Below are 20,753 nucleotides of genomic sequence, written 5' to 3' on the forward strand. Positions count from 1 at the left end.
GGCTTTGGCGACCTGCTGTATTTTTCCTCTCGATTGCCCGAGGTGACCACCTTGGCTTTTGTCAAGAGAGTTGTAAGTAGGGTGCAAGATCGCCTACGGCCACATCACCCTGAATGCGCTCGATCTCGTCTGTTCTCACATGCTAAGCAGGCTCGGGCCTGGTTAGTACCTGAATGGGAGACCGCCTGGGAATACCAGGTGCCGTAGGCTTTTTTCCATTATGTTGTTGGCTTTGGCGACCTGCTGTATTTTTCCTCTCGATTGCCCGAGGTGACCACCTTGGCTTTTGTCAAGAGAGTTGTAAGTAGGGTGCAAGATCGCCTATGGCCACATCACCCTGAATGCGCTTGATCTCTTCTGATCTCGGATGCTAAGCAGGGTCGGGCCTTGTTAGTAACTGGATGAGAGACCGCCTGGGAATACCATGTGCCGTAGGCTTTTTTCCATTATGTTGTTGGCTTTGGCGACCTGCTGTATTTTTCCTCTCGATTGCCCGAGGTGACCACCTTGGCTTTTGTCAAGAGAGTTGTAAGTAGGGTGCAAGATCACCTATGGCCACATCACCCTGAATGCGCTCGATCTCATCTGATCTCTGATGCTAAGCAGGGTCGGGCCTGGTTAGTACCTGGATGGGAGACTGCCTGGGAATACCAGGTGCCGTAGGCTTTTTCACCATTATGTTGTTGGCTTTGGCGACCTGCTGTATTTTTCCTCTCGATTGCCCGAGGTGACCACCTTGGCTTTTGTCAAGAGAGTTGTAAGTAGGGTGCAAAATTGCCTGCGGCCACATCACCCTTAATGCGCTCGATCTCGTCTGATCTCGGATGCTATGCAGGGTCGGGCCTGGTTAGTACCTGGATGGGAGTCCGCCTGGGAATACCAGGTGCCGTAGGCTTTTTTCCATTATGTTGTTGGCTTTGGTGACCTGCTGTATTTTTTCTCTCGATTGCCCGAGGTGACCACCTTGGCTTTTGTCAAGAGAGTTGTAAGTAGGGTGCAAGATCGCTTACGGCCACATCACCCTGAATGCGCTCGATCTCGTCTGATCTCGGATGCTAAGCAGGGTCGGGCCTGGTTAGTACCTGAATGGTAAACCGCCTGGGAATACCAGGTGCCGTAGGCTTTTTTCCATTATGTTGTTGGCTTTGGCGACCTGCTGTATTTTTCCTCTCGATTGCCCGAGGTGACCACCTTGGCTTTTGTCAAGAGAGTTGTAAGTAGGGTGCAAGATCGCCTACGGCCACATCACCCTGAATGCGCTCGATCTCGTCTGATCTCGGATGCTAAGCAGGTTCGGGCCTGGTTAGTACCTGGATGGGAGTCCGCCTGGGAATACCAGGTGCCGTAGGCTTTTTTCCATTACGTTGTTGGCTTTGGCGACCTGCTGTATTTTTCCTCTCGATTGCCCGAGGTGACCACCTTGGCTTTTGTCAAGAGAGTTGTAAGTAGGGTGCAAGATCGCCTACGGCCAGAACACTCTGAATGCGCTCGATCTTGTCTGATCTCGGATGTTAAGCAGGGTCGGGCCTGGTTAGTACCTGGATGGGAGACCGCCTGGGAATACCAGGTGCCGTAGGCTTTTTTCCATTATGTTGTTGGCTTTGGCGACCTGCTGTATTTTTCCTCTCGATTGCCCGAGGTGACCACCTTGGCTTTTGTCAAGAGAGTTGTAAGTAGGGGGCAAGATCGCCTACGGCCACATCACCCTGAATGCGCTCGATCTCATCTGATCTCGGATGCTAAGCAGGGTCTGGCCTGGTTAGTACCTGGATGGGAGACCGCCTGGGAATACCAGGTGCCGTCGGCTTTTTTTCCATTATGTTGTTGGCTTTGGCGACCTGCTGTATTTTTCCTCTCGATTGCCCGAGGTGACCACCTTGGCTTTTGTCAAGAGAGTTGTAAGTATGGTGCAAGATCGCCTACGGCCACATCACCCTGAATGCGCTCGATCTCGTCTGATCTCGGATGCTAAGCAGGGTCGGGCCTGGTTAGTACCTGGATGGCAGACCGCCTGCGAATACCAGGTGCCATGGGCTTTTTTCCATTATGTTGTTGGCTTTGGCGACCTGCTGTATTTTTCCTCTCGATTGCCCGAGGTGACCACCTTGGCTTTTGTCAAGAGAGTTGTAAGTAGGGTGCAAGATCGCCTACGGCCACATCACCCTGAATGCGCTCGATCTCGTCTGTTCTCACATGCTATGCAGGCTCGGGCCTGGTTAGTACCTGAATGGGAGACCGCCTGGGAATACCAGGTGCCGTAGGCTTTTTTCCATTATGTTGTTGGCTTTGGCGACCTGCTGTATTTTTCCTCTCGATTGCCCGAGGTGACCACCTTGGCTTTTGTCAAGAGAGTTGTAAGTAGGGTGCAAGATCGCCTATGGCCACATCACCCTGAATGCGCTTGATCTCTTCTGATCTCGGATGCTAAGCAGGGTCGGGCCTTGTTAGTAACTGGATGAGAGACCGCCTGGGAATACCATGTGCCGTAGGCTTTTTTCCATTATGTTGTTGGCTTTGGCGACCTGCTGTATTTTTCCTCTCGATTGCCCGAGGTGACCACCTTGGCTTTTGTCAAGAGAGTTGTAAGTAGGGTGCAAGATCACCTATGGCCACATCACCCTGAATGCGCTCGATCTCATCTGATCTCTGATGCTAAGCAGGGTCGGGCCTGGTTAGTACCTGGATGGGAGACTGCCTGGGAATACCAGGTGCCGTAGGCTTTTTCACCATTATGTTGTTGGCTTTGGCGACCTGCTGTATTTTTCCTCTCGATTGCCCGAGGTGACCACCTTGGCTTTTGTCAAGAGAGTTGTAAGTAGGGTGCAAAATTGCCTGCGGCCACATCACCCTTAATGCGCTCGATCTCGTCTGATCTCGGATGCTAAGCAGGGTCTGGCCTGGTTAGTACCTGGATGGGAGACCGCCTGGGAATACCAGGTGCCGTCGGCTTTTTTTCCATTATGTTGTTGGCTTTGGCGACCTGCTGTATTTTTCCTCTCGATTGCCCGAGGTGACCACCTTGGCTTTTGTCAAGAGAGTTGTAAGTATGGTGCAAGATCGCCTACGGCCACATCACCCTGAATGCGCTCGATCTCGTCTGATCTCGGATGCTAAGCAGGGTCGGGCCTGGTTAGTACCTGGATGGCAGACCGCCTGGGAATACCAGGTGCCATGGGCTTTTTTCCATTATGTTGTTGGCTTTGGCGACCTGCTGTATTTTTCCTCTCGATTGCCCGAGGTGACCACCTTGGCTTTTGTCAAGAGAGTTGTAAGTATGGTGCAAGATCGCCTACGGCCACATCACCCTGAATGCGCTCGATCTCGTCTGATCTCGGATGCTAAGCAGGGTCGGGCCTGGTTAGTACCTGGATGGGAGACCGCCTGGGAATACTAGGTGCCATAGGCTTTTTTCCATTATGTTGTTGGCTTTGGCGACCTGCTGTATTTTTCCTCTCGATTGCCCGAGGTGACCACCTTGGCTTTTGTCAAGAGAGTTGTAAGTAGGGTGCAAGATTGCCTGTGGCCACATCACCCTGAATGCGCTCAATCTCGTCTGATTTCGGATCCTTAGCAGGGTCGGGCCTGGTTAGTACCTGGATGGGAGACCGCCTGGGAATACCAGGTGCCGTAGGCTTTTTTCCATTATGTTGTTGGCTTTGGCGACCTGCTGTATTTTTCCTCTCGAGGTGACCACCTTGGCTTTTGTCAAGAGAGTTGTAAATAGGGTGCAAGATCGCCTACGGCCAGAACACTCTGAATGCGCTCGATCTTGTCTGATCTCGGATGTTAAGCAGGGTCGGGCCTGGTTAGTACCTGGATGGGAGACCGCCTGGGAATAGCAGGTGCCGTAGGCTTTTTTCCATTATGTTGTTGGCTTTGGCGACCTGCTGTATTTTTCCTCTCGATTGCCCGAGGTGACCACCTTGGCTTTTGTCAAGAGAGTTGTAAGTAGGGGGCAAGATCGCCTACGGCCACATCACCCTGAATGCGCTCGATCTCATCTGATCTCGGATGCTAAGCAGGGTCTGGCCTGGTTAGTACCTGGATGGGAGACCGCCTGGGAATACCAGGTGCCGTCGGCTTTTTTTCCATTATGTTGTTGGCTTTGGCGACCTGCTGTATTTTTCCTCTCGATTGCCCGAGGTGACCACCTTGGCTTTTGTCAAGAGAGTTGTAAGTATGGTGCAAGATCGCCTACGGCCACATCACCCTGAATGCGCTCGATCTCGTCTGTTCTCACATGCTAAGCAGGCTCGGGCCTGGTTAGTACCTGAATGGGAGACCGCCTGGGAATACCAGGTGCCGTAGGCTTTTTTCCATTATGTTGTTGGCTTTGGCGACCTGCTGTATTTTTCCTCTCGATTGCCCGAGGTGACCACCTTGGCTTTTGTCAAGAGAGTTGTAAGTAGGGTGCAAGATCGCCTATGGCCACATCACCCTGAATGCGCTTGATCTCTTCTGATCTCGGATGCTAAGCAGGGTCGGGCCTTGTTAGTAACTGGATGAGAGACCGCCTCGGAATACCATGTGCCGTAGGCTTTTTTCCATTATGTTGTTGGCTTTGGCGACCTGCTGTATTTTTCCTCTCGATTTCCTCTCGATTCCTCTCGAGGTGACCACCTTGGCTTTTGTCAAGAGAGTTGTAAGTAGGGTGCAAGATCACCTATGGCCACATCACCCTGAATGCGCTCGATCTCATCTGATCTCTGATGCTAAGCAGGGTCGGGCCTGGTTAGTACCTGGATGGGAGACTGCCTGGGAATACCAGGTGCCATAGGCTTTTTCACCATTATGTTGTTGGCTTTGGCGACCTGCTGTATTTTTCCTCTCGATTGCCCGAGGTGACCACCTTGGCTTTTGTCAAGAGAGTTGTAAGTAGGGTGCAAAATTGCCTGCGGCCACATCACCCTTAATGCGCTCGATCTCGTCTGATCTCGGATGCTATGCAGGGTCGGGCCTGGTTAGTACCTGGATGGGAGTCCGCCTGGGAATACCAGGTGCCGTAGGCTTTTTTCCATTATGTTGTTGGCTTTGGTGACCTGCTGTATTTTTTCTCTCGATTGCCCGAGGTGACCACCTTGGCTTTTGTCAAGAGAGTTGTAAGTAGGGTGCAAGATCGCTTACGGCCACATCACCCTGAATGCGCTCGATCTCGTCTGATCTCGGATGCTAAGCAGGGTCGGGCCTGGTTAGTACCTGAATGGTAAACCGCCTGGGAATACCAGGTGCCGTAGGCTTTTTTCCATTATGTTGTTGGCTTTGGCGACCTGCTGTATTTTTCCTCTCGATTGCCCGAGGTGACCACCTTGGCTTTTGTCAAGAGAGTTGTAAGTAGGGTGCAAGATCGCCTACGGCCACATCACCCTGAATGCGCTCGATCTCGTCTGATCTCGGATGCTAAGCAGGTTCGGGCCTGGTTAGTACCTGGATGGGAGTCCGCCTGGGAATACCAGGTGCCGTAGGCTTTTTTCCATTACGTTGTTGGCTTTGGCGACCTGCTGTATTTTTCCTCTCGATTGCCCGAGGTGACCACCTTGGCTTTTGTCAAGAGAGTTGTAAGTAGGGTGCAAGATCGCCTACGGCCAGAACACTCTGAATGCGCTCGATCTTGTCTGATCTCGGATGTTAAGCAGGGTCGGGCCTGGTTAGTACCTGGATGGGAGACCGCCTGGGAATACCAGGTGCCGTAGGCTTTTTTCCATTATGTTGTTGGCTTTGGCGACCTGCTGTATTTTTCCTCTCGATTGCCCGAGGTGACCACCTTGGCTTTTGTCAAGAGAGTTGTAAGTAGGGGGCAAGATCGCCTACGGCCACATCACCCTGAATGCGCTCGATCTCATCTGATCTCGGATGCTAAGCAGGGTCTGGCCTGGTTAGTACCTGGATGGGAGACCGCCTGGGAATACCAGGTGCCGTCGGCTTTTTTTCCATTATGTTGTTGGCTTTGGCGACCTGCTGTATTTTTCCTCTCGATTGCCCGAGGTGACCACCTTGGCTTTTGTCAAGAGAGTTGTAAGTATGGTGCAAGATCGCCTACGGCCGCATCACCCTGAATGCGCTCGATCTCGTCTGATCTCGGATGCTAAGCAGGGTCGGGCCTGGTTAGTACCTGGATGGCAGACCGCCTGCGAATACCAGGTGCCATGGGCTTTTTTCCATTATGTTGTTGGCTTTGGCGACCTGCTGTATTTTTCCTCTCGATTGCCCGAGGTGACCACCTTGGCTTTTGTCAAGAGAGTTGTAAGTAGGGTGCAAGATCGCCTACGGCCACATCACCCTGAATGCGCTCGATCTCGTCTGTTCTCACATGCTAAGCAGGCTCGGGCCTGGTTAGTACCTGAATGGGAGACCGCCTGGGAATACCAGGTGCCGTAGGCTTTTTTCCATTATGTTGTTGGCTTTGGCGACCTGCTGTATTTTTCCTCTCGATTGCCCGAGGTGACCACCTTGGCTTTTGTCAAGAGAGTTGTAAGTAGGGTGCAAGATCGCCTATGGCCACATCACCCTGAATGCGCTTGATCTCTTCTGATCTCGGATGCTAAGCAGGGTCGGGCCTTGTTAGTAACTGGATGAGAGACCGCCTGGGAATACCATGTGCCGTAGGCTTTTTTCCATTATGTTGTTGGCTTTGGCGACCTGCTGTATTTTTCCTCTCGATTGCCCGAGGTGACCACCTTGGCTTTTGTCAAGAGAGTTGTAAGTAGGGTGCAAGATCACCTATGGCCACATCACCCTGAATGCGCTCGATCTCATCTGATCTCTGATGCTAAGCAGGGTCGGGCCTGGTTAGTACCTGGATGGGAGACTGCCTGGGAATACCAGGTGCCGTAGGCTTTTTCACCATTATGTTGTTGGCTTTGGCGACCTGCTGTATTTTTCCTCTCGATTGCCCGAGGTGACCACCTTGGCTTTTGTCAAGAGAGTTGTAAGTAGGGTGCAAAATTGCCTGCGGCCACATCACCCTTAATGCGCTCGATCTCGTCTGATCTCGGATGCTATGCAGGGTCGGGCCTGGTTAGTACCTGGATGGGAGTCCGCCTGGGAATACCAGGTGCCGTAGGCTTTTTTCCATTATGTTGTTGGATTTGGCGACCTGCTGTATTTTTCCTCTCGATTGCCCGAGGTGACCACCTTGGCTTTTGTCAAGAGAGTTGTAAGTAGGGTGCAAGATCGCCTACGGCCACATCTCTCTGTATGCGCTCGATCTCGTCTGATCTCGGATGCTAAGCAGGGCCGGGCCTGGTTAGTACCTGGATGGGAAACCGCCTGGGAATACCAGGTGCCGTAGGCTTTTTTCCATTATGTTGTTGGCTTTGGCGACCTGCTGTATTTTTCCTCTCGATTGCCCGAGGTGACCACCTTGGCTTTTGTCAAGAGAGTTGTAAATAGGGTGCAAGATTGCCTACGGCCACATCACCCTGAATGCGCTCGATCTCGTCTGATCTCGGATGCTAAGCAGGGTCGGGCCTTGTTAGTACCTGGATGGGAGACCGCCTGGGAATACCAGGTGCCTTAGGCTTTTTTCCATTATGTTGTTGGCTTTGGCGACCTGCTGTATTTTTCCTCTCGATTGCCCGAGGTGACCACCTTGGCTTTTGTCAAGAGAGTTGTAAGTAGGGTGCAAGATCGCATACGGCAACATCACCCTGAATGCGCTCGATCTCGTCTGATCTCAGATGCTAAGCAGGGTCGGGCCTGGTTAGTACCTGGATGGGAGACCGCCTGGGAATACTAGGTGCCATAGGCTTTTTTCCATTATGTTGTTGGCTTTGGCGACCTGCTGTATTTTTCGTCTCGATTGCCCGAGGTGACCACCTTGGCTTTTGTCAAGAGAGTTGTAAGTAGGGTGCAAGATTGCCTGTGGCCACATCACCCTGAATGCGCTCAATCTCGTCTGATTTCGGATCCTTAGCAGGGTCGGGCCTGGTTAGTACCTGGATGGGAGACCGCCTGGGAATACCAGGTGCCGTAGGCTTTTTTCCATTATGTTGTTGGCTTTGGCGACCTGCTGTATTTTTCCTCTCGAGGTGACCACCTTGGCTTTTGTCAAGAGAGTTGTAAATAGGGTGCAAGATCGCCTACGGCCAGAACACTCTGAATGCGCTCGATCTTGTCTGATCTCGGATGTTAAGCAGGGTCGGGCCTGGTTAGTACCTGGATGGGAGACCGCCTGGGAATAGCAGGTGCCGTAGGCTTTTTTCCATTAGGTTGTTGGCTTTGGCGACCTGCTGTATTTTTCCTCTCGATTGCCCGAGGTGACCACCTTGGCTTTTGTCAAGAGAGTTGTAAGTAGGGGGCAAGATCGCCTACGGCCACATCACCCTGAATGCGCTCGATCTCATCTGATCTCGGATGCTAAGCAGGGTCTGGCCTGGTTAGTACCTGGATGGGAGACCGCCTGGGAATACCAGGTGCCGTCGGCTTTTTTTCCATTATGTTGTTGGCTTTGGCGACCTGCTGTATTTTTCCTCTCGATTGCCCGAGGTGACCACCTTGGCTTTTGTCAAGAGAGTTGTAAGTATGGTGCAAGATCGCCTACGGCCACATCACCCTGAATGCGCTCGATCTCGTCTGATCTCGGATGCTAAGCAGGGTCGGGCCTGGTTAGTACCTGGATGGCAGACCGCCTGGGAATACCAGGTGCCATGGGCTTTTTTCCATTATGTTGTTGGCTTTGGCGACCTGCTGTATTTTTCCTCTCGATTGCCCGAGGTGACCACCTTGGCTTTTGTCAAGAGAGTTGTAAGTAGGGTGCAAGATCGCCTACGGCCACATCACCCTGAATGCGCTCGATCTCGTCTGTTCTCACATGCTAAGCAGGCTCGGGCCTGGTTAGTACCTGAATGGGAGACCGCCTGGGAATACCAGGTGCCGTAGGCTTTTTTCCATTATGTTGTTGGCTTTGGCGACCTGCTGTATTTTTCCTCTCGATTGCCCGAGGTGACCACCTTGGCTTTTGTCAAGAGAGTTGTAAGTAGGGTGCAAGATCGCCTATGGCCACATCACCCTGAATGCGCTTGATCTCTTCTGATCTCGGATGCTAAGCAGGGTCGGGCCTTGTTAGTAACTGGATGAGAGACCGCCTGGGAATACCATGTGCCGTAGGCTTTTTTCCATTATGTTGTTGGCTTTGGCGACCTGCTGTATTTTTCCTCTCGATTGCCCGAGGTGACCACCTTGGCTTTTGTCAAGAGAGTTGTAAGTAGGGTGCAAGATCACCTATGGCCACATCACCCTGAATGCGCTCGATCTCATCTGATCTCTGATGCTAAGCAGGGTCGGGCCTGGTTAGTACCTGGATGGGAGACTGCCTGGGAATACCAGGTGCCGTAGGCTTTTTCACCATTATGTTGTTGGCTTTGGCGACCTGCTGTATTTTTCCTCTCGATTGCCCGAGGTGACCACCTTGGCTTTTGTCAAGAGAGTTGTAAGTAGGGTGCAAAATTGCCTGCGGCCACATCACCCTTAATGCGCTCGATCTCGTCTGATCTCGGATGCTATGCAGGGTCGGGCCTGGTTAGTACCTGGATGGGAGTCCGCCTGGGAATACCAGGTGCCGTAGGCTTTTTTCCATTATGTTGTTGGCTTTGGTGACCTGCTGTATTTTTTCTCTCGATTGCCCGAGGTGACCACCTTGGCTTTTGTCAAGAGAGTTGTAAGTAGGGTGCAAGATCGCTTACGGCCACATCACCCTGAATGCGCTCGATCTCGTCTGATCTCGGATGCTAAGCAGGGTCGGGCCTGGTTAGTACCTGAATGGTAAACCGCCTGGGAATACCAGGTGCCGTAGGCTTTTTTCCATTATGTTGTTGGCTTTGGCGACCTGCTGTATTTTTCCTCTCGATTGCCCGAGGTGACCACCTTGGCTTTTGTCAAGAGAGTTGTAAGTAGGGTGCAAGATCGCCTACGGCCACATCACCCTGAATGCGCTCGATCTCGTCTGATCTCGGATGCTAAGCAGGTTCGGGCCTGGTTAGTACCTGGATGGGAGTCCGCCTGGGAATACCAGGTGCCGTAGGCTTTTTTCCATTACGTTGTTGGCTTTGGCGACCTGCTGTATTTTTCCTCTCGATTGCCCGAGGTGACCACCTTGGCTTTTGTCAAGAGAGTTGTAAGTAGGGTGCAAGATCGCCTACGGCCAGAACACTCTGAATGCGCTCGATCTTGTCTGATCTCGGATGTTAAGCAGGGTCGGGCCTGGTTAGTACCTGGATGGGAGACCGCCTGGGAATACCAGGTGCCGTAGGCTTTTTTCCATTATGTTGTTGGCTTTGGCGACCTGCTGTATTTTTCCTCTCGATTGCCCGAGGTGACCACCTTGGCTTTTGTCAAGAGAGTTGTAAGTAGGGGGCAAGATCGCCTACGGCCACATCACCCTGAATGCGCTCGATCTCATCTGATCTCGGATGCTAAGCAGGGTCTGGCCTGGTTAGTACCTGGATGGGAGACCGCCTGGGAATACCAGGTGCCGTCGGCTTTTTTTCCATTATGTTGTTGGCTTTGGCGACCTGCTGTATTTTTCCTCTCGATTGCCCGAGGTGACCACCTTGGCTTTTGTCAAGAGAGTTGTAAGTATGGTGCAAGATCGCCTACGGCCACATCACCCTGAATGCGCTCGATCTCGTCTGATCTCGGATGCTAAGCAGGGTCGGGCCTGGTTAGTACCTGGATGGCAGACCGCCTGCGAATACCAGGTGCCATGGGCTTTTTTCCATTATGTTGTTGGCTTTGGCGACCTGCTGTATTTTTCCTCTCGATTGCCCGAGGTGACCACCTTGGCTTTTGTCAAGAGAGTTGTAAGTAGGGTGCAAGATCGCCTACGGCCACATCACCCTGAATGCGCTCGATCTCGTCTGTTCTCACATGCTAAGCAGGCTCGGGCCTGGTTAGTACCTGAATGGGAGACCGCCTGGGAATACCAGGTGCCGTAGGCTTTTTTCCATTATGTTGTTGGCTTTGGCGACCTGCTGTATTTTTCCTCTCGATTGCCCGAGGTGACCACCTTGGCTTTTGTCAAGAGAGTTGTAAGTAGGGTGCAAGATCGCCTATGGCCACATCACCCTGAATGCGCTTGATCTCTTCTGATCTCGGATGCTAAGCAGGGTCGGGCCTTGTTAGTAACTGGATGAGAGACCGCCTGGGAATACCATGTGCCGTAGGCTTTTTTCCATTATGTTGTTGGCTTTGGCGACCTGCTGTATTTTTCCTCTCGATTGCCCGAGGTGACCACCTTGGCTTTTGTCAAGAGAGTTGTAAGTAGGGTGCAAGATCACCTATGGCCACATCACCCTGAATGCGCTCGATCTCATCTGATCTCTGATGCTAAGCAGGGTCGGGCCTGGTTAGTACCTGGATGGGAGACTGCCTGGGAATACCAGGTGCCGTAGGCTTTTTCACCATTATGTTGTTGGCTTTGGCGACCTGCTGTATTTTTCCTCTCGATTGCCCGAGGTGACCACCTTGGCTTTTGTCAAGAGAGTTGTAAGTAGGGTGCAAAATTGCCTGCGGCCACATCACCCTTAATGCGCTCGATCTCGTCTGATCTCGGATGCTATGCAGGGTCGGGCCTGGTTAGTACCTGGATGGGAGTCCGCCTGGGAATACCAGGTGCCGTAGGCTTTTTTCCATTATGTTGTTGGCTTTGGTGACCTGCTGTATTTTTTCTCTCGATTGCCCGAGGTGACCACCTTGGCTTTTGTCAAGAGAGTTGTAAGTAGGGTGCAAGATCGCTTACGGCCACATCACCCTGAATGCGCTCGATCTCGTCTGATCTCGGATGCTAAGCAGGGTCGGGCCTGGTTAGTACCTGAATGGTAAACCGCCTGGGAATACCAGGTGCCGTAGGCTTTTTTCCATTATGTTGTTGGCTTTGGCGACCTGCTGTATTTTTCCTCTCGATTGCCCGAGGTGACCACCTTGGCTTTTGTCAAGAGAGTTGTAAGTAGGGTGCAAGATCGCCTACGGCCACATCACCCTGAATGCGCTCGATCTCGTCTGATCTCGGATGCTAAGCAGGTTCGGGCCTGGTTAGTACCTGGATGGGAGTCCGCCTGGGAATACCAGGTGCCGTAGGCTTTTTTCCATTACGTTGTTGGCTTTGGCGACCTGCTGTATTTTTCCTCTCGATTGCCCGAGGTAACCACCTTGGCTTTTGTCAAGAGAGTTGTAAGTAGGGTGCAAGACCGCCTACGGCCATATCACCCTGGATGCGCTCGATCTCGTCTGATCTCGGATGCTAAGCAGGGTCGGGCCTGGTTAGTACCTGGATGGGAGACCGCCTGGGAATACCAGGTGCCGTAGGCTTTTTTCCATTATGTTGTTGGCTTTGGCGACCTGCTGTATTTTTCCTCTCGATTGCCCGAGGTGACCACCTTGGCTGTTGTCAAGAGAGTTGTAAGCAGGGTGCAAGATCGCCTACGGCCACATCACCCTGAATGCGCTCGATCTCGTCTGATCTCGGATTATGAAAAGCAGGGTCGGGCCTGGTTAGTACCTGGATGGGAGACCGCCTGGGAATACCAGGTGCTGTAGGCTTTTTTCCATTATGTTGTTGGCTTTGGCGACCTGCTGTATTTTTCCCCTCGATTGCCCGAGGTGACCACCTTGGCTTTTGTCAAGAGAGTTGTAAGTAGGGTGCAAGACCGCCTACGGCCATATCACCCTGGATGCGCTCGATCTCGTCTGATCTCGGATGCTAAGCAGGGTCGGGCCTGGTTAGTACCTGGATGGGAGACCGCCTGGGAATACCAGGTGCCGTAGGCTTTTTTCCATTATGTTGTTGGCTTTGGCGACCTGCTGTATTTTTCCTCTCGATTGCCCGAGGTGACCACCTTGGCTGTTGTCAAGAGAGTTGTAAGTAGGGTGCAAGATCGCCTACGGCCATATCACCCTGAATGCGCTCGATCTCGTCTGATCTCGGATGCTAAGCAGGGTCAGGCCTGGTTAATACCTGGATGGGAGACCGCCTGGGAATACCAGGTGCCGTAGGTTTTTTTTCCATTATGTTGTTGGCTTTGGCGACCTGCTGTATTTTTCCTCTCGATTGCCCGAGGTGACCACCTTGGCTTTTGTCAAGAGAGTTGTAAGTAGGGTGCAAGATCGCCTGCGGCCACATCACCCTGAATTCGCTCAATCTCGTCTGATCTTGGATGCTAAGCAGGGTCGGGCCTGGTTAGTACCTGGATGGGAGACCGCCTGGGAATACCAGGTGCCGTAGGCTTTTTTCCATTATGTTGTTGGCTTTGGCGACCTGCTGTATTTTTCCTCTCGATTGCCCGAGGTGACCACCTTGACTTTTGTCAAGAGAGAGGTAAGCAGGGTGCAAGATTGCCTACGGCCACATCACCCTGAATGCGCTCGATCTCGTCTGATCTCGGATGATAAGCAGGGTCGGGCCTGGTTAGTACCTGGATGGGAGACCGCCTGGGAATACCAGGTGCTGTAGGCTTTTTTCCATTATGTTGTTGGCTTTGGCGACCTGCTGTATTTTTCCTCTCGATTGCCCGAGGTGACCACCTTGGCTTTTGTCAAGAGAGTTGTAAGTAGGGTGCAAGACCGCCTATGGCCACATCACCCTGAATGCGCTCGATCTCGTCTGATCTCGGATGCTAAGCAGGGTCGCGCCTGGTTAGTACCTGGATGGGAGACCGCCTGGGAATACCAGGTGCAGTAGGCTTTTTTCCATTATGTTGTTGGCTTTGGCGACCTGCTGTATTTTTCCTCTCGATTGCCCGAGGTGACCACCTTGGCTTTTGTCAAGAGAGTTGTAAGTGGGGCACAAGATCGCCTACAGCCACATCACCCTGAATGCGCTCGATCTCAGATGCTAAGCAGGGTCGGGCCTGGTTAGTACCTGGATAGGAGACCGCCTGGGAATACCAGGTGCCATAGGCTTTTTTCCATTATGTTGTTGGCTTTGGCGACCTGCTGTATTTTTCCTCTCGATTGCCCGAGGTGACCACCTTGGCTTTTGTCAAGAGAGTTGTAAGTAGGGTGCAAGATCGCCTGCGGCCACATCACCCTGAATGCGCTCAATCTCATCTGATCTCGGATGCTAAGCAGGGTCGGGCCTGGTTAGTACCTGGATGGGAGACCGCCTGGGAATACCAGGTGCCGTAGGCTTTTTTCCATTATGTTGTTGGCTTTGGCGACCTGCTGTATTTTTCCTCTCGATTGCCCGAGGTGACCACCTTGACTTTTGTCAAGAGAGTTGTAAGCAGGGTGCAAGATCGCCTACGGCCACATCACCCTGAATGCGCTCGATCTCGTCTGATCTCGGATGATAAGCAGGGTCGGGCCTGGTTAGTACCTGGATGGGAGACCGCCTGGGAATACCAGGTGCTGTAGGCTTTTTTCCATTATGTTGTTGGCTTTGGCGACCTGCTGTATTTTTCCCCTCCATTGCCCGAGGTGACCACCTTGGCTTTTGTCAAGAGAGTTGTAAGTAGGGTGCAAGACCGCCTACGGCCACATCACCCTGAATGCGCTCGATCTCGTCTGATCTCGGATGCTAAGCAGGATCACGCCTGGTTAGTACCTGGATGGGAGACCGCCTGGGAATACCAGGTGCCGTAGGCTTTTTTCCATTATGTTGTTGGCTTTGGCGACCTGCTGTATTTTTCCTCTCGATTGCCCGAGGTGACCACCTTGGCTTTTGTCAAGAGAGTTGTAAGTAGGGTGCAAGATCGCCTACAGCCACATCACCCTGAATGCGCTCGATCTCGGATGCTAAGCAGGGTCGGGCCTGGTTAGTACCTGGATGGGAGACCGCCTGGGAATACCTGGTGCCATAGGCTTTTTTCCATTATGTTGTTGGCTTTGGCGACCTGCTGTATTTTTCCTCTTGATTGCCCGAGGTGACCACCTTGGCTTTTGTAAAGAGAGTTGTAAGTAGGGTTCAAGATTGCCTACGGCCACATCACCCTGAATGCGCTCAATCTCATCTGATCTCGGATGCTAAGCAGGGTCGAGCCTGGTTAGTACCTGGATGGGAGATCGCCTGGGAATACCAGGTGCCGTAGGCTTTTTTCCATTATGTTGTTGGCTTTGGCGACCTGCTGTATTTTTCCTCTCGATTGCCCGAGGTGACCACCTAGGCTTTTGTCAAGAGAGTTGTAAGTAGGGTGCAAGATCGCCTACGGCCACATCACCCTGAATGCGCTCGATCTCGTCTGATCTCGGATGCTAAGCAGGGTCGGGCCTGGTTAGTACCTGGATGGGAGACCGCCTGGGAATACTAGGTGCCATAGGCTTTTTTCCATTATGTTGTTGGCTTTGGCGACCTGCTGTATTTTTCCTCTCGATTGCCCGAGGTGACCACCTTGGCTTTTGTCAAGAGAGTTGTAAGTAGGGTGCAAGATTGCCTGTGGCCACATCACCCTGAATGCGCTCAATCTCGTCTGATTTCGGATCCTTAGCAGGGTCGGGCCTGGTTAGTACCTGGATGGGAGACCGCCTGGGAATACCAGGTGCCATAGGCTTTTTTCCATTATGTTGTTGGCTTTGGCGACCTGCTGTATTTTTCCTCTCGAGGTGACCACCTTGGCTTTTGTCAAGAGAGTTGTAAGTAGGGTGCAAGATCGCCTACGGCCAGAACACTCTGAATGCGCTCGATCTTGTCTGATCTCGGATGTTAAGCAGGGTCGGGCCTGGTTAGTACCTGGATGGGAGACCGCCTGGGAATAGCAGGTGCCGTAGGCTTTTTTCCATTATGTTGTTGGCTTTGGCGACCTGCTGTATTTTTCCTCTCGATTGCCCGAGGTGACCACCTTGGCTTTTGTCAAGAGAGTTGTAAGTAGGGGGCAAGATCGCCTACGGCCACATCACCCTGAATGCGCTCGATCTCATCTGATCTCGGATGCTAAGCAGGGTCTGGCCTGGTTAGTACCTGGATGGGAGACCGCCTGGGAATACCAGGTGCCGTCGGCTTTTTTTCCATTATGTTGTTGGCTTTGGCGACCTGCTGTATTTTTCCTCTCGATTGCCCGAGGTGACCACCTTGGCTTTTGTCAAGAGAGTTGTAAGTATGGTGCAAGATCGCCTACGGCCACATCACCCTGAATGCGCTCGATCTCGTCTGATCTCGGATGCTAAGCAGGGTCGGGCCTGGTTAGTACCTGGATGGCAGACCGCCTGGGAATACCAGGTGCCATGGGCTTTTTTCCATTATGTTGTTGGCTTTGGCGACCTGCTGTATTTTTCCTCTCGATTGCCCGAGGTGACCACCTTGGCTTTTGTCAAGAGAGTTGTAAGTATGGTGCAAGATCGCCTACGGCCACATCACCCTGAATGCGCTCGATCTCGTCTGATCTCGGATGCTAAGCAGGGTCGGGCCTGGTTAGTACCTGGATGGGAGACCGCCTGGGAATACTAGGTGCCATAGGCTTTTTTCCATTATGTTGTTGGCTTTGGCGACCTGCTGTATTTTTCCTCTCGATTGCCCGAGGTGACCACCTTGGCTTTTGTCAAGAGAGTTGTAAGTAGGGTGCAAGATTGCCTGTGGCCACATCACCCTGAATGCGCTCAATCTCGTCTGATATCGGATCCTTAGCAGGGTCGGGCCTGGTTAGTACCTGGATGGGAGACCGCCTGGGAATACCAGGTGCCGTAGGCTTTTTTCCATTATGTTGTTGGCTTTGGCGACCTGCTGTATTTTTCCTCTCGAGGTGACCACCTTGGCTTTTGTCAAGAGAGTTGTAAGTAGGGTGCAAGATCGCCTACGGCCAGAACACTTTGAATGCGCTCGATCTTGTCTGATCTCGGATGTTAAGCAGGGTCGGGCCTGGTTAGTACCTGGATGGGAGACCGCCTGGGAATAGCAGGTGCCGTAGGCTTTTTTCCATTATGTTGTTGGCTTTGGCGACCTGCTGTATTTTTCCTCTCGATTGCCCGAGGTGACCACCTTGGCTTTTGTCAAGAGAGTTGTAAGTAGGGGGCAAGATCGCCTACGGCCACATCACCCTGAATGCGCTCGATCTCATCTGATCTCGGATGCTAAGCAGGGTCTGGCCTGGTTAGTACCTGGATGGGAGACCGCCTGGGAATACCAGGTGCCGTAGGCTTTTTTCCATTATGTTGTTGGCTTTGGCGACCTGGTGTATTTTTCCTCTCGATTGCCCGAGGTGACCACCTTGGCTTTTGTCAAGAGAGTTGTAAGTAGGGTGCAAGATCGCCTACGGCCACATCACCCTGAATGCGCTCGATCTCATCTGATCTCGTATGCTAAGCAGGGTCGGGCCTGGTTAGTACCTGGATGGGAGACCGCCTGGGAATACCAGGTGCCGTAGGCTTTTTTCCATTATGTTGTTGGCTTTGACGAACTGCTGTATTTTTCCTTTCGATTGCCTGAGGTGACCACCTTGGCTTTTGTCAAGAGAGTTGTAAGTAGGGTGCAAGATCGCATACGGCAGCATCACCCTGAATGCGCTCGATCTCGTCTGATCTCAGATGCTAAGCAGGGTTGGGCCTGGTTAGTACCTGGATGGGAGACCGCCTGGGAATACCAGGTGCCGTAGGCTTTTTTCCATCATGTTGTTGGCTTTGGCGACCTGCTGTATTTTTCCTCTCGATTGCCCTAGGTGACCACCTTGGCTTTTGTCAAGAGAGTTGTAAGTAGGGTGCAAGATCGCCTACGGCCACATCACCCTGAAAGCGCTCGATCTCGTCTGATCTCGGATGCTAAGCAGGGTCGGGCCTGGTTAGTACCTGGATGGGAGACCGCCTGGGAATACCAGGTGCCTTAGGCTTTTTTCCATTATGTTGTTGGCTTTGGCGACCTGCTCTATTTTTCCTCTCGATTGCCCGAGGTGACCACCTTGGCTTTTGTCAAGAGAGTTGTAAGTAGGGTGCAAGATTGCCTACGGCCACATCACCCTGAATGCGCTCGATCTCGTCTGATCTCGGATGCTAAGCCCGGTCGGGCCTGGTTAGTACCTGGATGGTAGACCGCCTGGGAATACCAGGTGCCGTAGGCTTTTTTCCATTATGTTGTTGGCTTTGGGGACCTGCTGTATTTTTCCTCTCGATTTCCCGAGGTGACCACCTTGGCTTTTGTCAAGAGAGTTGTAAGTAGGGTGCAAGATCGCATACGGCAACATCACCCTGAATGCGCTCGATCTCGTCTGATCTCAGATGCTAAGCAGGGTTGGGCCTCGTTAGTACCTGGATGGGAGACCGCCTGGGAATACCAGGTGCCGTAGGCTTTTTTCCATCATGTTGTTGGCTTTGGCGACCTGCTGTATTTTTCCTCTTGATTGCCCGAGGTGACCACCTTGGCTTTTGTCAAGAGAGTTGTAAGTAGGGGGCAAGATCGCCTACGGCCACATCACCCTGAATGCGCTCAATCTCGTCTGATCTCGGATGCTAAGCAGGGTCGGGCCTGGTTAGTACCTGGATGGGAGACCGCCTGGGAATACCAGGTGCCTTAGTCTTTTTTCCATTATGTTGTTGGCTTTGGCGACCTGCTGTATTTTTCCTCTCGATTTCCCGAGGTGACCACCTTGGCTTTTGTCAAGAGAGTTGTAAGTAGGGTGCAAGATCGCCTACGGTCACATCACCCTGAATGTGCTCGATCTCGTCTGATTTCGGATGCTAAGCAGGGTCCGGCCTGGTTAGTACCTGGATGGGAGACCGCCTGGGAATACCAGGTGCCGTAGGCTTTTTTCCATTATGTTGTTGGATTTGGCGACCTGCTGTATTTTTCCTCTCGATTGCCCGAGGTGACCACCTTGGCTTTTGTCAAGAGAGTTGTAAGTAGGGTGCAAGATCGCCTACGGCCACATCTCTCTGTATGCGCTCGATCTCGTCTGATCTCGGATGCTAAGCAGGGTCGGGCCTGGTTAGTACCTGGATGGGAAACCGCCTGGGAATACCAGGTGCCGTAGGCTTTTTTCCATTATGTTGTTGGCTTTGGCGACCTGCTGTATTTTTCCTCTCGATTGCCCGAGGTGACCACCTTGGCTTTTGTCAAGAGAGTTGTAAATAGGGTGCAAGATTGCCTACAGCCACATCACCCTGAATGCGCTCGATCTCGTCTGATCTCGGATGCTAAGCAGGGTCGGGCCTTGTTAGTACCTGGATGGGAGACCGCCTGGGAATACCAGGTGCCGTAGGCTTTTTTCCATTATGTTGTTGGCTTTGGCGACCTGCTGTATTTTTCCTCTCGATTTCCCGAGGTGACCACCTTGGCTTTTGTTAAGAGAGTTGTAAGTAGGGTGCAAGATTGCCTATGGCCACATCACCCTGAATGTGCTCGATCTCGTCTGATCTCGGATGCTAAGCAGGGTCGGGCCTGGTTAGTACCTGGATGGGAGACCGCCTGGGAATACCAGGTGCCGTAGGCTTTTTTCCATTATGTTGTTGGATTTGGCGACCTGCTGTATTTTTCCTCTCGATTGCCCGAGGTGACCACCTTGGCTTTTGTCAAGAAAGTTGTAAGTAGGGTGCAAGATCGCCTACGGCCACATCTCTCTGTATGCGCTCGATCTCGTCTGATCTCGGATGCTAAGCAGGGTCGGGCCTGGTTAGTACCTGAATGGTAAACCGCCTGGGAATACCAGGTGCCGTAGGCTTTTTTCCATTATGTTGTTGGCTTTGGCGACCTGCTGTATTTTTCCTCTCGATTGCCCGAGGTGACCACCTTGGCTTTTGTCAAGAGAGTTGTAAGTAGGGTGCAAGATCGCCTGCGGCCACATGACCCTGAATGCGCTCGATCTCGTCTGATCTCGGATGCTAAACAGGGTCGAGCCTGGTTAGTACCTGGATGGGAGACCGCCTGGGAATACCCGGTGCCGTAGGCTTTTTTCCATTATGTTGTTGGCTTTAGCGACCTGCTGTATTTTTCCTCTCGTTTGCCCGAGGTGACCACCTTGGCTTTTGTCAAGAGAGTTGTAAGTAGGGTGCAATATCGCCTACGGTCACATCACCCTGAATGCGCTCGATCTCGTCTGATCTCGGATGCTAAGCAGGGTAGGGCCTGGTTAGTACCTGGATGGGAGACCGCCTGGGAATACCAGGTGCCATAGGCTTTTTTCCATTATGTTGTTGGCTTTGGCGACCTGCTGTATTTTTCCTCTCGATTGCCCGAGTTGACCACCTTGGCTTTTGTCAAGAGAGTTGTAAGTAGGGAGCAAGATCGCCTACGGCCACATCACCATGAATGCGCTCAATCTCGTCTGATCTCGGATGCTAAGCAGGGTCGGGCCTGGCTAGTACCTGGATGGGAGACCGCCTGGGAATACCAGGTGCCGTAGGCTTTTTTCCATTATGTTGTTGGCTTTGGCGACCTGCCGTATTTTTCCTCTCGATTGCCCGAGGTGACCACCTTGGCTTTTGTCAAGAGAGTTGTAAGTAGGGTGCAAGATCGCCTACGGCCACATCACCCTGAATGCACTCGATCTCGTCTGATCTCAGATGCTAAGCAGGGTCGGGCCTGGTTAGTAACTGGATGGGAGAGCGCCTGGGAATACCAGGTGCCGTAGGCTTTTTTCCATTATGTTGTTGGCTTTGGCGACCTGCTGTATTTTTCCTCTCGATTGCCCGAGGTGACCACCTTGGCTTTTGTCAAGAGAGTTGTAAGTAGGGTGCAAGTTTGCCTATGGCCACATCACCCTGAATGCGCTCGATCTTGTCTGATCTCGGATGCTAAGCAGGGTCGTGCCTGGTTAGTACCTGGATGGAAGACCGCCTGGGAATACCAGGTGCCGTAGGCTTTTTTCCATTATGTTGTTGGCTTTGGCGACCTGCTGTATTTTAAC

The 20,753-nt window shown here is 52.2% G+C and overlaps 37 non-coding genes and 54 pseudogenes across 37 annotated transcripts; all 91 read left to right on the forward strand.

Moving 5' to 3' along the window:
• Positions 1-91: 91 nt before the first annotated feature.
• On the forward strand, positions 92-210 carry LOC143978881 (5S ribosomal RNA; annotated as a pseudogene).
• A 109-nt stretch (positions 211-319) lies between these two features.
• Positions 320-438, forward strand: LOC143979600 (5S ribosomal RNA; annotated as a pseudogene).
• A 109-nt stretch (positions 439-547) lies between these two features.
• Positions 548-666, forward strand: LOC143977903 (5S ribosomal RNA; annotated as a pseudogene).
• A 110-nt stretch (positions 667-776) lies between these two features.
• Positions 777-895, forward strand: LOC143978004 (5S ribosomal RNA; annotated as a pseudogene).
• A 109-nt stretch (positions 896-1,004) lies between these two features.
• Positions 1,005-1,123, forward strand: LOC143977327 (5S ribosomal RNA). Its single transcript, XR_013273612.1, has one exon. It is a non-coding gene; the product is annotated as a 5S ribosomal RNA (ribosomal RNA).
• A 109-nt stretch (positions 1,124-1,232) lies between these two features.
• Positions 1,233-1,351, forward strand: LOC143977040 (5S ribosomal RNA). The gene has a single exon (XR_013273326.1). It is a non-coding gene; the product is annotated as a 5S ribosomal RNA (ribosomal RNA).
• A 109-nt stretch (positions 1,352-1,460) lies between these two features.
• LOC143977313 (5S ribosomal RNA) lies at positions 1,461-1,579 on the forward strand. The gene has a single exon (XR_013273598.1). It is a non-coding gene; the product is annotated as a 5S ribosomal RNA (ribosomal RNA).
• Positions 1,580-1,688: 109 nt separating this feature from the next.
• LOC143977127 (5S ribosomal RNA) lies at positions 1,689-1,807 on the forward strand. The gene has a single exon (XR_013273412.1). It is a non-coding gene; the product is annotated as a 5S ribosomal RNA (ribosomal RNA).
• Positions 1,808-1,917: 110 nt separating this feature from the next.
• On the forward strand, positions 1,918-2,036 carry LOC143978388 (5S ribosomal RNA; annotated as a pseudogene).
• A 109-nt stretch (positions 2,037-2,145) lies between these two features.
• On the forward strand, positions 2,146-2,264 carry LOC143979405 (5S ribosomal RNA; annotated as a pseudogene).
• Positions 2,265-2,373: 109 nt separating this feature from the next.
• LOC143979602 (5S ribosomal RNA) lies at positions 2,374-2,492 on the forward strand (annotated as a pseudogene).
• A 109-nt stretch (positions 2,493-2,601) lies between these two features.
• On the forward strand, positions 2,602-2,720 carry LOC143977904 (5S ribosomal RNA; annotated as a pseudogene).
• A 110-nt stretch (positions 2,721-2,830) lies between these two features.
• On the forward strand, positions 2,831-2,949 carry LOC143978217 (5S ribosomal RNA; annotated as a pseudogene).
• Positions 2,950-3,059: 110 nt separating this feature from the next.
• LOC143977585 (5S ribosomal RNA) lies at positions 3,060-3,178 on the forward strand (annotated as a pseudogene).
• Positions 3,179-3,287: 109 nt separating this feature from the next.
• On the forward strand, positions 3,288-3,406 carry LOC143977001 (5S ribosomal RNA). The gene has a single exon (XR_013273289.1). It is a non-coding gene; the product is annotated as a 5S ribosomal RNA (ribosomal RNA).
• Positions 3,407-3,515: 109 nt separating this feature from the next.
• Positions 3,516-3,634, forward strand: LOC143979434 (5S ribosomal RNA; annotated as a pseudogene).
• A 101-nt stretch (positions 3,635-3,735) lies between these two features.
• On the forward strand, positions 3,736-3,854 carry LOC143978111 (5S ribosomal RNA; annotated as a pseudogene).
• A 109-nt stretch (positions 3,855-3,963) lies between these two features.
• Positions 3,964-4,082, forward strand: LOC143977128 (5S ribosomal RNA). Its single transcript, XR_013273413.1, has one exon. It is a non-coding gene; the product is annotated as a 5S ribosomal RNA (ribosomal RNA).
• Positions 4,083-4,192: 110 nt separating this feature from the next.
• On the forward strand, positions 4,193-4,311 carry LOC143978883 (5S ribosomal RNA; annotated as a pseudogene).
• Positions 4,312-4,420: 109 nt separating this feature from the next.
• On the forward strand, positions 4,421-4,539 carry LOC143979734 (5S ribosomal RNA; annotated as a pseudogene).
• Positions 4,540-4,661: 122 nt separating this feature from the next.
• On the forward strand, positions 4,662-4,780 carry LOC143977937 (5S ribosomal RNA; annotated as a pseudogene).
• Positions 4,781-4,890: 110 nt separating this feature from the next.
• Positions 4,891-5,009, forward strand: LOC143978005 (5S ribosomal RNA; annotated as a pseudogene).
• Positions 5,010-5,118: 109 nt separating this feature from the next.
• Positions 5,119-5,237, forward strand: LOC143977329 (5S ribosomal RNA). The gene has a single exon (XR_013273614.1). It is a non-coding gene; the product is annotated as a 5S ribosomal RNA (ribosomal RNA).
• A 109-nt stretch (positions 5,238-5,346) lies between these two features.
• On the forward strand, positions 5,347-5,465 carry LOC143977041 (5S ribosomal RNA). Its single transcript, XR_013273327.1, has one exon. It is a non-coding gene; the product is annotated as a 5S ribosomal RNA (ribosomal RNA).
• Positions 5,466-5,574: 109 nt separating this feature from the next.
• LOC143977314 (5S ribosomal RNA) lies at positions 5,575-5,693 on the forward strand. Its single transcript, XR_013273599.1, has one exon. It is a non-coding gene; the product is annotated as a 5S ribosomal RNA (ribosomal RNA).
• Positions 5,694-5,802: 109 nt separating this feature from the next.
• LOC143977129 (5S ribosomal RNA) lies at positions 5,803-5,921 on the forward strand. The gene has a single exon (XR_013273414.1). It is a non-coding gene; the product is annotated as a 5S ribosomal RNA (ribosomal RNA).
• A 110-nt stretch (positions 5,922-6,031) lies between these two features.
• On the forward strand, positions 6,032-6,150 carry LOC143978836 (5S ribosomal RNA; annotated as a pseudogene).
• Positions 6,151-6,259: 109 nt separating this feature from the next.
• On the forward strand, positions 6,260-6,378 carry LOC143978884 (5S ribosomal RNA; annotated as a pseudogene).
• A 109-nt stretch (positions 6,379-6,487) lies between these two features.
• On the forward strand, positions 6,488-6,606 carry LOC143979603 (5S ribosomal RNA; annotated as a pseudogene).
• Positions 6,607-6,715: 109 nt separating this feature from the next.
• LOC143977906 (5S ribosomal RNA) lies at positions 6,716-6,834 on the forward strand (annotated as a pseudogene).
• Positions 6,835-6,944: 110 nt separating this feature from the next.
• Positions 6,945-7,063, forward strand: LOC143978006 (5S ribosomal RNA; annotated as a pseudogene).
• Positions 7,064-7,172: 109 nt separating this feature from the next.
• LOC143976964 (5S ribosomal RNA) lies at positions 7,173-7,291 on the forward strand. Its single transcript, XR_013273253.1, has one exon. It is a non-coding gene; the product is annotated as a 5S ribosomal RNA (ribosomal RNA).
• Positions 7,292-7,400: 109 nt separating this feature from the next.
• Positions 7,401-7,519, forward strand: LOC143977914 (5S ribosomal RNA; annotated as a pseudogene).
• Positions 7,520-7,628: 109 nt separating this feature from the next.
• LOC143978887 (5S ribosomal RNA) lies at positions 7,629-7,747 on the forward strand (annotated as a pseudogene).
• A 109-nt stretch (positions 7,748-7,856) lies between these two features.
• Positions 7,857-7,975, forward strand: LOC143979435 (5S ribosomal RNA; annotated as a pseudogene).
• A 101-nt stretch (positions 7,976-8,076) lies between these two features.
• LOC143978112 (5S ribosomal RNA) lies at positions 8,077-8,195 on the forward strand (annotated as a pseudogene).
• A 109-nt stretch (positions 8,196-8,304) lies between these two features.
• LOC143977130 (5S ribosomal RNA) lies at positions 8,305-8,423 on the forward strand. The gene has a single exon (XR_013273415.1). It is a non-coding gene; the product is annotated as a 5S ribosomal RNA (ribosomal RNA).
• Positions 8,424-8,533: 110 nt separating this feature from the next.
• Positions 8,534-8,652, forward strand: LOC143977586 (5S ribosomal RNA; annotated as a pseudogene).
• A 109-nt stretch (positions 8,653-8,761) lies between these two features.
• LOC143978885 (5S ribosomal RNA) lies at positions 8,762-8,880 on the forward strand (annotated as a pseudogene).
• Positions 8,881-8,989: 109 nt separating this feature from the next.
• Positions 8,990-9,108, forward strand: LOC143979604 (5S ribosomal RNA; annotated as a pseudogene).
• Positions 9,109-9,217: 109 nt separating this feature from the next.
• On the forward strand, positions 9,218-9,336 carry LOC143977908 (5S ribosomal RNA; annotated as a pseudogene).
• Positions 9,337-9,446: 110 nt separating this feature from the next.
• On the forward strand, positions 9,447-9,565 carry LOC143978007 (5S ribosomal RNA; annotated as a pseudogene).
• A 109-nt stretch (positions 9,566-9,674) lies between these two features.
• LOC143977330 (5S ribosomal RNA) lies at positions 9,675-9,793 on the forward strand. The gene has a single exon (XR_013273615.1). It is a non-coding gene; the product is annotated as a 5S ribosomal RNA (ribosomal RNA).
• A 109-nt stretch (positions 9,794-9,902) lies between these two features.
• On the forward strand, positions 9,903-10,021 carry LOC143977042 (5S ribosomal RNA). Its single transcript, XR_013273328.1, has one exon. It is a non-coding gene; the product is annotated as a 5S ribosomal RNA (ribosomal RNA).
• Positions 10,022-10,130: 109 nt separating this feature from the next.
• LOC143977315 (5S ribosomal RNA) lies at positions 10,131-10,249 on the forward strand. The gene has a single exon (XR_013273600.1). It is a non-coding gene; the product is annotated as a 5S ribosomal RNA (ribosomal RNA).
• Positions 10,250-10,358: 109 nt separating this feature from the next.
• On the forward strand, positions 10,359-10,477 carry LOC143977132 (5S ribosomal RNA). The gene has a single exon (XR_013273417.1). It is a non-coding gene; the product is annotated as a 5S ribosomal RNA (ribosomal RNA).
• Positions 10,478-10,587: 110 nt separating this feature from the next.
• On the forward strand, positions 10,588-10,706 carry LOC143978389 (5S ribosomal RNA; annotated as a pseudogene).
• A 109-nt stretch (positions 10,707-10,815) lies between these two features.
• LOC143978886 (5S ribosomal RNA) lies at positions 10,816-10,934 on the forward strand (annotated as a pseudogene).
• A 109-nt stretch (positions 10,935-11,043) lies between these two features.
• LOC143979605 (5S ribosomal RNA) lies at positions 11,044-11,162 on the forward strand (annotated as a pseudogene).
• Positions 11,163-11,271: 109 nt separating this feature from the next.
• On the forward strand, positions 11,272-11,390 carry LOC143977909 (5S ribosomal RNA; annotated as a pseudogene).
• Positions 11,391-11,500: 110 nt separating this feature from the next.
• On the forward strand, positions 11,501-11,619 carry LOC143978008 (5S ribosomal RNA; annotated as a pseudogene).
• A 109-nt stretch (positions 11,620-11,728) lies between these two features.
• Positions 11,729-11,847, forward strand: LOC143977331 (5S ribosomal RNA). The gene has a single exon (XR_013273616.1). It is a non-coding gene; the product is annotated as a 5S ribosomal RNA (ribosomal RNA).
• Positions 11,848-11,956: 109 nt separating this feature from the next.
• LOC143977043 (5S ribosomal RNA) lies at positions 11,957-12,075 on the forward strand. The gene has a single exon (XR_013273329.1). It is a non-coding gene; the product is annotated as a 5S ribosomal RNA (ribosomal RNA).
• A 109-nt stretch (positions 12,076-12,184) lies between these two features.
• LOC143979742 (5S ribosomal RNA) lies at positions 12,185-12,303 on the forward strand. Its single transcript, XR_013274077.1, has one exon. It is a non-coding gene; the product is annotated as a 5S ribosomal RNA (ribosomal RNA).
• A 109-nt stretch (positions 12,304-12,412) lies between these two features.
• LOC143978470 (5S ribosomal RNA) lies at positions 12,413-12,534 on the forward strand (annotated as a pseudogene).
• A 109-nt stretch (positions 12,535-12,643) lies between these two features.
• Positions 12,644-12,762, forward strand: LOC143980085 (5S ribosomal RNA). The gene has a single exon (XR_013274230.1). It is a non-coding gene; the product is annotated as a 5S ribosomal RNA (ribosomal RNA).
• A 109-nt stretch (positions 12,763-12,871) lies between these two features.
• LOC143977191 (5S ribosomal RNA) lies at positions 12,872-12,990 on the forward strand. Its single transcript, XR_013273474.1, has one exon. It is a non-coding gene; the product is annotated as a 5S ribosomal RNA (ribosomal RNA).
• A 110-nt stretch (positions 12,991-13,100) lies between these two features.
• Positions 13,101-13,219, forward strand: LOC143976967 (5S ribosomal RNA). Its single transcript, XR_013273256.1, has one exon. It is a non-coding gene; the product is annotated as a 5S ribosomal RNA (ribosomal RNA).
• A 109-nt stretch (positions 13,220-13,328) lies between these two features.
• Positions 13,329-13,447, forward strand: LOC143980047 (5S ribosomal RNA). The gene has a single exon (XR_013274193.1). It is a non-coding gene; the product is annotated as a 5S ribosomal RNA (ribosomal RNA).
• Positions 13,448-13,556: 109 nt separating this feature from the next.
• Positions 13,557-13,675, forward strand: LOC143977450 (5S ribosomal RNA). The gene has a single exon (XR_013273727.1). It is a non-coding gene; the product is annotated as a 5S ribosomal RNA (ribosomal RNA).
• A 109-nt stretch (positions 13,676-13,784) lies between these two features.
• LOC143979870 (5S ribosomal RNA) lies at positions 13,785-13,893 on the forward strand (annotated as a pseudogene).
• Positions 13,894-14,002: 109 nt separating this feature from the next.
• On the forward strand, positions 14,003-14,121 carry LOC143976786 (5S ribosomal RNA). The gene has a single exon (XR_013273080.1). It is a non-coding gene; the product is annotated as a 5S ribosomal RNA (ribosomal RNA).
• Positions 14,122-14,230: 109 nt separating this feature from the next.
• LOC143980048 (5S ribosomal RNA) lies at positions 14,231-14,349 on the forward strand. Its single transcript, XR_013274194.1, has one exon. It is a non-coding gene; the product is annotated as a 5S ribosomal RNA (ribosomal RNA).
• Positions 14,350-14,458: 109 nt separating this feature from the next.
• LOC143977920 (5S ribosomal RNA) lies at positions 14,459-14,577 on the forward strand (annotated as a pseudogene).
• Positions 14,578-14,686: 109 nt separating this feature from the next.
• LOC143979516 (5S ribosomal RNA) lies at positions 14,687-14,795 on the forward strand (annotated as a pseudogene).
• Positions 14,796-14,904: 109 nt separating this feature from the next.
• Positions 14,905-15,023, forward strand: LOC143976686 (5S ribosomal RNA). The gene has a single exon (XR_013272983.1). It is a non-coding gene; the product is annotated as a 5S ribosomal RNA (ribosomal RNA).
• A 109-nt stretch (positions 15,024-15,132) lies between these two features.
• Positions 15,133-15,251, forward strand: LOC143977002 (5S ribosomal RNA). Its single transcript, XR_013273290.1, has one exon. It is a non-coding gene; the product is annotated as a 5S ribosomal RNA (ribosomal RNA).
• Positions 15,252-15,360: 109 nt separating this feature from the next.
• Positions 15,361-15,479, forward strand: LOC143979442 (5S ribosomal RNA; annotated as a pseudogene).
• Positions 15,480-15,580: 101 nt separating this feature from the next.
• Positions 15,581-15,699, forward strand: LOC143978113 (5S ribosomal RNA; annotated as a pseudogene).
• A 109-nt stretch (positions 15,700-15,808) lies between these two features.
• On the forward strand, positions 15,809-15,927 carry LOC143977133 (5S ribosomal RNA). The gene has a single exon (XR_013273418.1). It is a non-coding gene; the product is annotated as a 5S ribosomal RNA (ribosomal RNA).
• Positions 15,928-16,037: 110 nt separating this feature from the next.
• Positions 16,038-16,156, forward strand: LOC143977587 (5S ribosomal RNA; annotated as a pseudogene).
• Positions 16,157-16,265: 109 nt separating this feature from the next.
• On the forward strand, positions 16,266-16,384 carry LOC143977003 (5S ribosomal RNA). The gene has a single exon (XR_013273291.1). It is a non-coding gene; the product is annotated as a 5S ribosomal RNA (ribosomal RNA).
• Positions 16,385-16,493: 109 nt separating this feature from the next.
• LOC143979482 (5S ribosomal RNA) lies at positions 16,494-16,612 on the forward strand (annotated as a pseudogene).
• A 101-nt stretch (positions 16,613-16,713) lies between these two features.
• Positions 16,714-16,832, forward strand: LOC143978384 (5S ribosomal RNA; annotated as a pseudogene).
• Positions 16,833-16,941: 109 nt separating this feature from the next.
• LOC143976443 (5S ribosomal RNA) lies at positions 16,942-17,060 on the forward strand. Its single transcript, XR_013272751.1, has one exon. It is a non-coding gene; the product is annotated as a 5S ribosomal RNA (ribosomal RNA).
• Positions 17,061-17,169: 109 nt separating this feature from the next.
• On the forward strand, positions 17,170-17,288 carry LOC143977698 (5S ribosomal RNA). The gene has a single exon (XR_013273853.1). It is a non-coding gene; the product is annotated as a 5S ribosomal RNA (ribosomal RNA).
• Positions 17,289-17,397: 109 nt separating this feature from the next.
• On the forward strand, positions 17,398-17,516 carry LOC143978145 (5S ribosomal RNA; annotated as a pseudogene).
• Positions 17,517-17,625: 109 nt separating this feature from the next.
• On the forward strand, positions 17,626-17,744 carry LOC143976514 (5S ribosomal RNA). The gene has a single exon (XR_013272818.1). It is a non-coding gene; the product is annotated as a 5S ribosomal RNA (ribosomal RNA).
• A 109-nt stretch (positions 17,745-17,853) lies between these two features.
• Positions 17,854-17,972, forward strand: LOC143977846 (5S ribosomal RNA; annotated as a pseudogene).
• Positions 17,973-18,081: 109 nt separating this feature from the next.
• LOC143978711 (5S ribosomal RNA) lies at positions 18,082-18,200 on the forward strand (annotated as a pseudogene).
• Positions 18,201-18,309: 109 nt separating this feature from the next.
• LOC143978276 (5S ribosomal RNA) lies at positions 18,310-18,428 on the forward strand (annotated as a pseudogene).
• Positions 18,429-18,537: 109 nt separating this feature from the next.
• Positions 18,538-18,656, forward strand: LOC143978274 (5S ribosomal RNA; annotated as a pseudogene).
• Positions 18,657-18,765: 109 nt separating this feature from the next.
• Positions 18,766-18,884, forward strand: LOC143976762 (5S ribosomal RNA). The gene has a single exon (XR_013273057.1). It is a non-coding gene; the product is annotated as a 5S ribosomal RNA (ribosomal RNA).
• A 109-nt stretch (positions 18,885-18,993) lies between these two features.
• Positions 18,994-19,112, forward strand: LOC143977692 (5S ribosomal RNA; annotated as a pseudogene).
• Positions 19,113-19,221: 109 nt separating this feature from the next.
• Positions 19,222-19,340, forward strand: LOC143976316 (5S ribosomal RNA). Its single transcript, XR_013272630.1, has one exon. It is a non-coding gene; the product is annotated as a 5S ribosomal RNA (ribosomal RNA).
• Positions 19,341-19,449: 109 nt separating this feature from the next.
• Positions 19,450-19,568, forward strand: LOC143977808 (5S ribosomal RNA; annotated as a pseudogene).
• A 109-nt stretch (positions 19,569-19,677) lies between these two features.
• LOC143977224 (5S ribosomal RNA) lies at positions 19,678-19,796 on the forward strand. The gene has a single exon (XR_013273506.1). It is a non-coding gene; the product is annotated as a 5S ribosomal RNA (ribosomal RNA).
• A 109-nt stretch (positions 19,797-19,905) lies between these two features.
• Positions 19,906-20,024, forward strand: LOC143976430 (5S ribosomal RNA). Its single transcript, XR_013272738.1, has one exon. It is a non-coding gene; the product is annotated as a 5S ribosomal RNA (ribosomal RNA).
• Positions 20,025-20,133: 109 nt separating this feature from the next.
• On the forward strand, positions 20,134-20,252 carry LOC143977651 (5S ribosomal RNA; annotated as a pseudogene).
• A 109-nt stretch (positions 20,253-20,361) lies between these two features.
• Positions 20,362-20,480, forward strand: LOC143978390 (5S ribosomal RNA; annotated as a pseudogene).
• Positions 20,481-20,589: 109 nt separating this feature from the next.
• On the forward strand, positions 20,590-20,708 carry LOC143977761 (5S ribosomal RNA; annotated as a pseudogene).
• Positions 20,709-20,753: the final 45 nt, after the last annotated feature.

The sequence above is a fragment of the Lithobates pipiens genome, unplaced genomic scaffold (assembly GCF_037356315.1).
Source record: "Lithobates pipiens isolate NorthernLeopardFrog02 unplaced genomic scaffold, aLitPip1_a1.2 Scaffold_13, whole genome shotgun sequence".
NCBI lineage: Eukaryota > Metazoa > Chordata > Amphibia > Anura > Ranidae > Lithobates > Lithobates pipiens.